Here is a 9,866-nt window from a genome sequence, read left to right on the forward strand (position 1 = left end):
TAAGATTTGCGCATGCGGGGTACCGATCGGGTTTCCGGTACGGATCGGGTAGTGACAGTCACTGTCACTTTAAATGTTAAGCTTTGATTATACTTGCAAATATGGAGAAACGATGCCGGAGCAGTCCTTACTGTTACACCTCCTTGAATTCCACTTGAAGCCTGCTACCTGGGGTGCATGCACATTAATGGATTTTAAACTAAAGCTACCACACCACAAGAAATTCTCAAGCAGTTAGCATCAGAAACACTAGTTGGTTGAACATATTACTCTTATTTTAATAATGCACAATGACTTCTTTCCGTTCACAAATGATGCAATGCTGCTGCCCAGGGTGCAGCCCTGAAAAATGGGTCTCCCACCATTTATGAATAGGTGGAAAGGAAACAGATGACAGCCATGCTAGCCACTGCTGTTTTTCCAGTGCATTAGTATAAAAAAAGAAGGGGGAGGGGGGGAGCAGCTGTATTCCGGCTTTGTCAGAGTAAAATGGCAAGAACCAAGAGACAGAGGCCAGGAGTAACCATAGTTCACCAGGACATGGAAACGGCTACTGCTGCTAGCACTGCTAAAGTTAGCCAAACTCTGCAAACTAATGTGAGTGTGTTTGCAACATTGTGCACGGTACAAAGTGCTGCAGAACTCAGCAGCATTTGATTAGCGGTTGCATGGGAAATATTTTTTTAACCACTGTTTAACTTTTCCTATTTAAAATTGACTCAGTTTTAAATGTTTTCTGCAGGGTTTTATATTTTCTGTCTGTGAAAAGGAATAAACAATTGGTTGCCAGGAGCTTACTGTTGACCAGAATAGAAATTTTCTCCTTTCAAAATTCATTCAGTTCAGTTTATTTGTACAGCCAAATATCACATATAGAGGTTCGAAGGGCTTCCAGCTATAAAAACCTATTAAATTACATAAAATGTTTAAACAACTAAGCAACATAGCAGAAATGCTAAAAACTAAATAATACAAAAATTCCAAAAACCAAACAGAGAAGTATGGAGAACAAAAAATCAAATGCTGTGATGCTGATTAAGAAAAATGTGCTTATTCATTAAATCTTCCGGGCTAAATATGGCTGAGCTCAGTAGTTGGTCATGCTTTAAGACAGATCTAAAGTTTACTTACCATAAAACTTTACAAAATATTCTGCACGTCTTCCCCAATATATTGAAGTTTTAGAAGTATCTGTTTGGTTAAGCAGTGTTATTTTTTTTACCCCCTTCACACACTGATGTGCCAGGTCATCCTTTAAGATAGGACCCAGGTGAATCCTGCCTCGGCTTTGACAAAAGCATTTTACCAATGCTACAATGTAACAGCTATCTCAAAAGCTTGTGCTTAGTATAGCATTTTGATGTATCAAACCAAAGTTAAAACAATTACACTAATAGCCTAAAATATTAGCATGTTCTTATAGCCGGAATAAATTGGTGAAAATCAGATTAGTCGACTTTTCCCTGAAGCTTAGTGTCCGCGCTACGTTTTATTTTTGAGTAATAAAAGCACAACACACTGCATTCTAACCTTATCTTTTATCCTGGGGGTCTTTATTCATTTCATTTTTTCCTATATACTCTCATTAATTGGCATCCTCCAAAGCAGTGCAACACATATCAACAGAAAACACCAACACCTTTCAACTTCTCAGGTCAGCCGGATGTTGCAGGGAGCAAAAAGCTAATCTTCTACTCGCTTCCAAAATGCTTCCACAAGCACTTTTTATCGTAGAAACATGTGAAATGGAAAAAGCAATCTTCTAATGCCCCTGCAGTGGAAAAAAAAAAACAGCTCCAGCAGAAACTTAGAGGCTATTAGCTGTAGTATAAAGGTCACTAACGAGGGAATTTCACACATGCACACTTTAACGATAATCTAATGAAAGTCCTACTCTCCTAATGACCTGATCTGGACCTTTAGTTGGTTTATATAAAGCCGAAAAAGGCTCGCCTGTTGTGAAAGCAAGCTCTCTAATGAAAGTCGTCGTCACAAAATATAAAAGGCGCAAGAAAGGATTAAACGAACACAATCGCTCATTATCTCAGGGACAACTTTAGCTTTTATTGCTTGCATTTTTCGTCTTATTCTCATCTTTTCACAGATTCCATTTTTTTGGAGTTTTTTTCCTTTTTGCTGCTTTGTCGTTCGCATAATGAAAAGCCATGCAGCAGAAGCTTGCGTGCATATCCTGTAGAGGCTGATGGGTTGATGTGTGGCGGCTGCACCACACATCAACCAAGATGTAAATTTAATACCACCATATGCTGATGTTTCCCTGCACCAGTGTTGATTAAATGATTCGGCTTTATCTGATGAAGAAGTAAAGTTTTCGCATCATTTGTCATGTTGCGGCGCGCTATCTGTCTCCTCCTGCTAATCAAATTTCTGTTCAAAGTGAAGCAAAAATAACAACATTAGCAGACTGTAGATGCTGAGCTCTTTTCCTTGAGCTGTGTGTTTTGCTTATGAGATATTTTAATTGTAAATAGAAAAAGGAATGCACCAGACTTTATCAATGCAAGAAAGCATAAATTATAAGAGGAAATTAAACTAAATTCATTCGCAGAGAACCAACTAAGACTGAGCCCACAAACAAACAGTTCGTAGTGCATTAGCTTCCCAGCAGAATATACACAGAATTACTTGATTGGCCTCAAGGGATGTAATATCTACGCTTTAATTTCAGATACCAAGTGAGCATATCCTGTTACAAGCCATTACAAGGCTTTAATGCCAGGCGCCGTGTTGGGGATGGTGTTTGTTATGCTCTCATTTTATATCCTCACTTGTTAGGTTTTAGCTCTGTTTGAGATGCGATGAAAAGATTTCTGCTAGGCTTTCTTGTCTTGCAAAATTTACTCCCATGATTAAAAATATTCAGTTGGAAATAACTTCACTGCTTAATTCTCTTCTCTAAAGGCTGCTTCAGAATAAGCAGTAAAATGAGAGACACAAAGTAGATGTAACTAATTGCCTTCCCCCTCTGGGTGTGGAGTGCAATACACTATTTTGGATGATTTTTTTTTTCACCATGTACACTCCACTGTGGCTGCTGGACAGGAACATTCATTTCTTCCTCTGGCTCTGGGCTCGTGCTCATACCCTCGCCAGTTAGAGAGTTACTTGTGGCTCAAGTTTTGCAATTTTCATACCGGCAGAAGTTGCCAAAGCATTGTGAGGTCATTAGTCATCTCACAACCTACTGGTTTCTGGACAGAAACAGAATACGTGATGAAACATGCCAATCAATAGAAATAAGGCAGTAAAATAAAATAAAAACACTCAAAGTCTTGTAGATTTCACCAAAAAAAAGTCAATACCTGCCTGTTGCCTACTAAAAGCATACAATACGGATTGAAGAATATCATGTTTGGAGGGATGGTGTTCATTTATGACATCCTCATTTCATATTCTTGCCAGTTGGGCATGCCTCAGTTTTGAGGTGTAATATAGCCCTGCCAAATCAGCGGTAGCCCCATTACTCATCCCCCTCTGTGCTGTCTCCTGGCTTGTGCTCTGGCGCTAATGCAGATTACAGGGATATATGAGGGCTATTTTGTTCGCTGCAGGGTGGAAACGATCACAGGCAACCCTCATCCCTCTCTGATGCACGACTCTACATCTGTTCCCCCCACGAAAGCCTATCTGGAGATCCATCAGAGCCAAGCCCTTATCAGATCTGAGGCTGCTACATCTATTGCACATCAATTATAAATGCCACGTATAAAAAAAATTGGGTCACTCTATCAACACTTGCTCCCGATCCTCAGAGACATTGTTTAGTTAAGTGATTAGTGGCTCGACTTTAGATACAGTTTGTGCATGTTAAATGGTCCATTTATGATACACGAGCATATAGATGCAATGGCCTCCGGCGAAGGAGAATAATGTTACGACTAATAATGGTTATGCCGTAATGATAATGTGGCTGAAACTTTCTTTGCGCACGGGGAAATAGGAAGGGGAAATTAATCAGAGAGAACCACACTTTTTCCGTCAACTTTCAGATCCTCAGCGGATCGAGTTTGTGGGATTTGCGCAGGTGGAAATCCACACAGGTGTGAAATGCATGCATCATAATCGATAAATCCATTTTTCTCTTGCTGCAAGACAATCCGAAGTGATGAATGAGCCAAGCTGCATTATTCAAAGCTGAAAATCACTCGCAACTTAAATTTATTTCCAACTTGCTCCCTGACAGAGAACACAGACATATTATTCAAATTTTTATCTATTCTGTGACCAGGACACGTTCAAAAACCACACGTTTAATCTTTATGCAAGTCTCCCCTCATCTGTTGGGTAAATAGACCATTCATCATATTATTGGGCTTTTACAGCTTGACTGTTTGACTGATCTGTCTCTCAAACAGCTCCTCTCTCTGGCAGACCAATCAATCATTTTTCAATGAAGATGTCACAGCTCATTGTGTGAAGAGTTATCCTAAACAATTCTCCTCGCCTTTTAGATGATAAATTAAAAGTAAGCCGTTTATTTTTGGCCGTCGGGATGGTCAGTCCTCGCAGACATGTATGAACAAAACATGTAGGCGCTCGAAACTTTTGAGCAAAACATAAAGTTTTATCGATACGCTTTATGCCTTGTTGAAATCTCCCACTTTTTACTTCAGTGGAGGTGTTAGCAGGTGCAGAAACGTCGACGTGTGTGTGCTTGCTATTAACTTTTCATTAGGCACTGTAAACTGCACAAGTCATCACCAAGAGGTTCCTACTTGGCATAATTGGTTTGTGGTTAATGCCTGTTTGTGTCGGTGGGTCTGTAAAATCACAGTTTTAGCTCTTTCTCAGGGAGAAGCACTTTTTAAAGATTTACAGCTTTTTCAGACTGGCAGCTGAAAGCACACACGCACAACTCATAAAACTTCTTCTAGGGTGCACATTTTTCATTGCAGCTACTCATAATGATCTCTAATTTAATAATTAAAGCCTTACAATTGACTTATTAAAAGACCAAACAGCTGCAGTGCATTAATAAGGATTTCACTGTTCAGGATGAGTTCTTGTTTGAGCGCACCTCTCATCTCCACTCTTCTTCTTTCTCTTCTGTTTCTGTGCCAGGGTCCTTCAGGATTTCATGCAGAGACCTGCGAATGAGCACTGACGTCTACCTTCATCTGAGTGTAGATGAAAGACGCAGGGAATCGCATATGGTTCCACACACGCACACCAACACAGACGCTCGTCATACTTCCCTTTGTTTTGCTAATGAAAATCTTTTCCATCGCTGTCATCTGCTGCAAGACTGCGATTGAAGATAAAAGAATATTAACCACATAAACCTGTAATATACCTATGAAACTATTAACAACTTCATGTTACGTGAGTGATGCATTTTAGTGTTTTTGCTGTTTGGCATGAGAAAGTTTTTAAAGTGGGGTAATTTGATGAAACACCATATTTTAAATGATAAGGGAATAACATGAAATGAAATGAAGTAAAAATATAAATTAGAACAAAAGAAAGGCAGTCAGTTCACCTTCAATACATTAAATAAATAATAGATTTTAGCTTGAACTCCCTGGATAACACTCTTTTAGTCAAAGACTGTATAAGAAGATAAAAAACTCATAGACAAATGAGCCTACTTGTCACTAGCTCTATGACCTCAGTAAATGTTTTCCTGGTGGCTTAACCCCAACTTCAACCCTTATTTCATTCAGCATGATGTTCACATTGTAAATTGTGGTTCAAAGTGAAACAGACATCAAATAAAGCAAGGTAAGTTTTTAAGTTCAACTTTTGGTTTCAAAAAGCCAAGATAATAAGAATGTATACTTTATTGATCCCCGTGGGGAAATTCATCTCTGCATTTAACCCACTCAGTGAAGCAGTGAGCAGCCACCAATCTAGCAACCGGGGAGCAGTGTGTAGGGACGGTACCTTGCTCAGGGGCACCTCAGGGTAGCCGTTCAGTGGATTCAAACCCCCGACCTTCTGATCATGGGGCCACCGCTCTACCTACTTAGCTATCGCTGCCCTGACGAACAAAATACTCGCCTCAAGATTTCCAAATGGGATTTCATATAAAAACAAGTAGTGTCACAGTAGTCACGTCCATCTTTTATATACAGTCTATAGATAATTCACTTACACTTTGATTCCTTTGGTTGCAAAACATCTAACCAGCATATAGAAGCCTGCATATGAATCCTTGCAATCAATTGAATTTTTTTCACTAAATTGAACAGCACCATTACTGGCCATTAAAAAAATGTCAAATCACATACATTGTAGTCTCGATTATCAAATGCAGTCTTTGTGGTTTCCATAGAAAGCCAAGTCTTTCTATGGATTATTAAGAAAAAATTTAATCAGTTTTCTCGCTCCTCGCGGATCATCCACGAGGTCCTTCCTCAGTTCGTCAGCCCTCCTCCACCACCCTACCCTCAGTGCACCTACGTTGCATTATTAAACTTGAATAAGATCATTAGCATACAAAGCAGGAAACCCACCGCCGTGGAGTCATACATATTTATCTGCCTGACTTGTGCATGCATACACTCGTACTGTAACCCCTTTTGCAACCAAGGGAGAGTGGTTTTCTACTGCAAGAGGGCTGCGAACAGAGACTGTGAAGTGGATATTAATAGGAGCATGTCTAGTTTTAAAAAGCAGATATCTATTTGTGAAACATCTAAAGAAACACAGGCTTTCATTTGAAATACACATTAAACCATGTGCGGCTGCCTGGAGAAAAATGTGTGCATTTGGAAGCAGAGCAGATGGAGTTTGGTTAGGTTCATCAGAGCAGCTTCCAGCATATCAAATATAGTTTACACACAGAGGAATTTCTGAATCTAGTAATGCCTGCAGTACATAGTCATCTGCTGCACACAGAAGCACATAATCAAACAGAAAGAAAGACAAACAGAGAGCATGGCCTTCTGAATACCTATCAACTGTGGATTACCTCTGCCTTCTAAATGACTCCTTGTTGCTTTCCTTGTATCATCCCCTTGCAAAATTAACTTTCTCCTCGCCCACCCTCCCTGTGTTTTACCCACTTGTAAATCACTTTTCCTCCTTTTCCTCGTCTTTCCAGCTGAGAGAACAACCTATCTCCTTTTTTGGCTACGTGAAGTTCCTTTTTAATACGCTTCCCTCCTTCCTTCCTTCTTTCTCCTTCCTCCTGTGAGATTGCTGTTGTGTCTTATGGCTTTTTATTCCTACGTGATGGTAGATGGGTTCATGTAGGAGTAGAAGCCACTAAACACGCGGCGAGTGCTCAACACGCTGGCCAACACATGCAGCGAGCTTCCTGTGGATATGACAGCTGCCATGTTCACATCAATGTCCTGCCTATTATCAAGAATGTACACACACATTATAAATAGAACAAGGATGATCCCTGCCGAGAGTGTTTACCACTCTGGATAAAAGTTTTAGTGGGGGGAAAATCGAAAATTAAACAGCTAATTGCAAACAATTAAGCAGAACGCTCAGCAAGTAAGGGCTGACGAGTCAATCTTTGGTTGTGAACAGACCTACTTTTCCCACCTGCATGCTGGCATGTGCCCTGAATTTCAAACTCATTCCTGCATTCCTATGCCCTGGGGTCATTGTGCCGAGTTCTCGAAATGGAGATGAGGATGGAAAAATAAGTGAAACAATGTGCAGAGGTAGGTCATCAATATTCTTTGGTAACGTACGTGATGTAGTCTGTTTTCTCCTTTGAATGTAAATAAATGCTGTACACGAAAAGCTGTTACAGGCTGCTGTATCTAAATACGTTTTACATCAGGTCTAACATGATTTGCATTTTACTTAATGGTATAAAGTGCCATGAGAGGAAGGTGTGAGTTGGCACTATATACACGTAAATTAATTTAACTTCTAATTGAAAAAGGCTTCAGTTTAAAATAGTTTATTGCCATCCAAGTAAAACTGTGAGGCTGTGAAGTTGTACTTTGGCAAAGAACATTTAAAGTTGTTATAGTGATTTTTATTGATGTAAGTGAAATAACCTTTAAATACACAAAAAGTCAATACCCAAAACCGAACCTAACAAAGCAAAAAAACAAGAAAAAACATTATTTTTTAAGTTAAATTATATTATTACTGTACTAATTAAAACTGCATCTGTGTGGGCTGTAACTCCCTCATCAGTCATGAAGGTGCCTTATATATAATTAAAATAGATGGGATTATAGTAAATATAATAAATGTAATATTCCTAACTTTTAAAGTTTTATATTATTTAATCCTCTAGGTTAAACTTGAGTTAAATGAAAATACTTTTGATTAATTCTACATAGTCCTTCAACAATCAAACACATTTTTCTACATTTGTTTTCTTCTTCTTAGATTAATAAAGAACTTTTGACTATAGATTCATAGGTTACTTTAAAACTCAAGTAAAACACATTTTTAAAAATAATATGATCTAATGAAACAAGGCCATAAGGTTTGAAAATAACTTGCTATTATCTTTCCTCTTTGGACTGATGTTTTAAATCCTTTTATATGTCCTTAGAAGGATTTTCCGCTTGTGTAAAAGTTAACCCAAACCCTTAGTCACAACTATCTGCAGAAGGTTGTGACAGACTGAGATTTTAGAATTTATAGCAGTTGTCTCTTTTAAAATTATTGGCAATTACAGGTAAAACAAATTTTTTTTGTATGTTTCTTTTGTTTTTAATAAATCCAGTTCCCTTTAATTAAAAAAAAAACATTTTCTTAGTTGGTTCATCTTTATTTTAGCTCGTCCTGACATTTGGTAATTAACAGGTAAATGGTACTGAGATGAGAATGTCATTCGTTTTGAAGCTCAAGAGCCAAAGTATTTAAAAAAAAAGTTTGCTCTTGACTAAGTAATGGAGCTAAATGAGAAATCAGAGGATCACCAAAGTAATTACAGTTCAGCTCGAGGGGGTCTCAAACGTCTACACCAAAATTCCCATCCATCATGTAGAAGTTGAAGCATATTTCGAAAAACCATAAAAGTTAAGTAATTTACGGCTCCGGAGGAGAAGTAATAAGACCCCCAATGTTAGGATTCTCCATCTGAGAACCATAAACCATGAATGAAACTCAAGTCTGGACTCAATGACATCACCATCTGTAGTTTGACATCGGTAGCATGGTTGAAAACTTGATCTGCACTTGATAAGAAGGAGTTTTCACCACGAACAAACACATTCTGATACATTGTATCAGAGCCCACCTCTCTTTGTGAGGGTGTATTTCTTTAAATCGAACCCCTTTAAACTCTTAAGCACCAGCATGAAAACAGTGACTCAGCTCAGTGTGAACCCCTTGTCTGCTCACAAATTAGGTCCAAATTTTCACCAGCTCAAAATGGCTAATAATGGCATTTATCAGCGGTAACTTTCTGCCTGAGCTGAACTCAGTGTCAACCAATTAAGCAAGAAATTCAAATTATCCTGCTGCTGGGTCCAGTAGGGTGCTGTGGGGGCTTGGGTTTAAATGTCAACCTTCTGTTTGTATTTGCTGTGCAATGAGCTGTTCTCATTCAGTCTCCCCCTGGACAGAATCTGAATAAAACCCAAATGGGTTGTTGCTGCGAACCCCAAAAAATAATGAATTATTAATCCCACGATATTACAAGATTTTGGCAGACGCTTGCAACTGTGTGACATTACTCCAGCACCAATAAAGGGGCCGATAATTATTCAAGATGAAATTGTAATAGAGGAGGTCTGCAGAGGTTTAATGATTTATTTAAGACTGTACGTTGTTGTGATCTAATATTCAGTGGGTGGGTTGGGAAGTTTCTTTTGCTTGCATTATCAGTGTAATTTATTTTTCAGGTTCCCACTCCTACATTGGCTTTTTCTCTGACTTTACAGAGACATGAGGAGGCTTGAGAGAATAGTAGAGGG

General features: G+C 38.8%; 1 long non-coding RNA gene across 1 annotated transcript in view; it reads left to right on the forward strand.

Annotated features, from left to right (window-relative positions):
* The window catches only part of LOC102291033, a 60,224-nt gene extending 50,364 nt beyond the window's left edge, over nucleotides 1-9,860 (forward strand). The window contains exon 3 of the long non-coding RNA XR_006054774.1: nucleotides 5,083-9,860. This is a non-coding gene — a long non-coding RNA (uncharacterized LOC102291033). The remainder of the gene's footprint in view (nucleotides 1-5,082) is intronic.
* Nucleotides 9,861-9,866: the final 6 nt, after the last annotated feature.

This window comes from Haplochromis burtoni, unplaced genomic scaffold (genome assembly GCF_018398535.1).
Source record: "Haplochromis burtoni strain Fernald_Lab_line unplaced genomic scaffold, NCSU_Asbu1 Contig_129, whole genome shotgun sequence".
In the NCBI taxonomy this organism is placed as follows: Eukaryota; Metazoa; Chordata; class Actinopteri; order Cichliformes; family Cichlidae; genus Haplochromis; species Haplochromis burtoni.